Here is a 2,555-nt window from a genome sequence, read left to right on the forward strand (position 1 = left end):
ATATATATATATATACCTGATATTAAAAAAATAAAAATAAAATAAAAATAGAAGGCATGGGCGATATATATATGGGGCTTCCCAAGGCACATTCTTGACGTGAAGAATATATAATAATAATAATAATAATAATAATGATAATAATAATAATAATAAATAAAATAAGTAATGAAATAATAATAATTAATAAGATTTGGAAAGAGATTTTGAGTCTCATTTCATTTAAAATCTTTCCCTAATAAAACAAAAAAGTTAGATGAAATATATATAATATAAAAAAAAAAAAAAACAAAATATATATATATATATATATAAAAGAAATCACGGCGTTATAAAATGTGTGCGTGGAAGTCTATTTCCCTATACATATTTAGCGCGTTGGGATTTCTTTTTTTTTTTTTTTTTTTTTTTTGTTTTTTGTTTTTTTGTTTGAACATACACGAAAAAGATACGCAGATGCATGAATAATGTTTGTCTAGGCTCCAAACTTAGGGACTTTAGCGGTAGAGATTTGAGCAAGGAAGTGTTCCGCTACAAAACGCCATTGGATCTTCCCAGTAGCCGTCTTTGGGAGAGAATCAGTTATAAATACCTTTTCCGGGACTTTGAAGCCAGTAAGAGTCTTCTTGCAAAATCTCATTACCTCTGCCTCGTCAATCTCTGATCCTTCTCTTCGTATGATTGCACAGTTTATCTGTTAATTACCAAACCAGACAATCAAAACAAATTATATCTTTGCTTTAACATAATATTTAGTGAAAAATATAAAAAAAGCCTCCTCAAACTAACAGTCATTTGCATAGAGCCCCACAATATTAAAAATTGTTCAAAATCTAACATTTCTCCACCGACTTGACGTGGAAGACACTGAAGATGACTCATCTATTTTTTTCCACAAGGCAAATTTGTACTCTACGCCCTCCTCCACTCAAACAAATAGGGTACTTTAGGATAGTGATGAATTTTTAATTCTTAATTTCTAAATTATTTTATTATTATTGTTTTGTCGTTTATGCATATTTTATAACGGTGGAATCACAAACATTTATAAACAATTTTTTTTTTTTTTTTAGCATATAGCCTTTTTCTATCTTTAAGACTTTTATGAGCCAAAAATAATTTTCTTATTGAACTATAATATATCTCTTTTGTTATAGATGTTGCTTTCTGGCGTACGTTTCCAACATTCCATCACACAACGGGTGATGGGGCCATATCCATTATCAAATAGAAGTATTCTTCTTCTCTCCCTTTTTTTTTCTCTCTCGATCTGCACGCTTATATTCTTCATTCTTCTAATTTTTTTATCCTCTTCTTTTTTCTTCTCTTTTGCACCGTAGTGTGCACACCCTACAAATTTTTTTTTTCTTCTCTCTCTGTACGCTTCTATCTTCTTCATTTTTTTTTTTAAAAAAAATTCCTGACGTGCTGAAACTAGCACGTCAGAAATTTTTGACGTGCTAGTTTCAGCACGTCAGGAACCTGCAAAAAAAAATTGAAATGTATATAATATAAACAAATTTTTTTACAGATTCTTGACGTGCTATTTTTAGCACGTCAGAAACCTGGTATATAAAAAAAAATAATAAAAAATAAAAAATAAAAAATTGAATTTAAATTTCCTGACGTGTTGAATGTAATACGTCAATAAATATTGACGTGGCACATTCAACACGTCAAAAAAAAAATTTGTTGACGTGCCAGTTTTGGCACGTCAACATTTACTGACGTGGCAAAAAAATGATACTGTTTGCCACGTCAAAAAATGTCCTTTTTTTTTTGTGTAGTGGGAAGGGGAGGGGAAGCAGGAGGTAGAAGAGAAGAGGCCATCGATGGCCTCTGGCCGTTTGATAAGGAGTAGATGAGCTCTTTTTCATAAGTGAAACGAAAAATAGACTTGCTTAACTCTGGAGTTAAGGCGAGAAGAGGTGGAAAGAAGAATAAAGAAAATGACTCTACTTCATTTTTATATAACAACTTATTGCTCATGTGAATCGTCCTTCAAAACTGCTGTTTTTTGAATATCAGCTTTTTGTAAGCCAGTAACTCGCAATTGATCTTCTGGGAATATTTTCATAGGATCCTCTCTCTTCTTGCTCTTCAAGGCATAGGTCAGATGGAAGAGCATGCGAGGCAACTTTTCTCCTACGTTTTCCTTTTTAGCTATTTGATTTGAACATTAATAACTTTGATAATTAGAAGTATTTTCAAATGTACTGCCTTACCTTAACACTGGTATAGGCTTTGTATTTATAATTAAAGTTGTTACAATAGATAACAATTTAGAGAATACATTTGAATTCTAAAAGATATGAAATACATTTGAATTCTGAAACGTATAATTAAATTCTAACTCCTCTTATAATCTTTATCTTGAGAAGCTTTATCTTGGAGACTCTTTTGAATTTGAACTTGGAGATGATCATGAGACTTAAATAAATAATTTTAAAAAAAGGCCCACAATTTATTAAGGCCCCAATTAATGAATCCTAATAAAATAATTTTCAAAAAAAAAAAACAAATTAAATACATATTTACCGTCAATATATATGCTT

The sequence above is a fragment of the Corylus avellana genome, chromosome ca3 (assembly GCF_901000735.1).
Source record: "Corylus avellana chromosome ca3, CavTom2PMs-1.0".
NCBI lineage: Eukaryota > Viridiplantae > Streptophyta > Magnoliopsida > Fagales > Betulaceae > Corylus > Corylus avellana.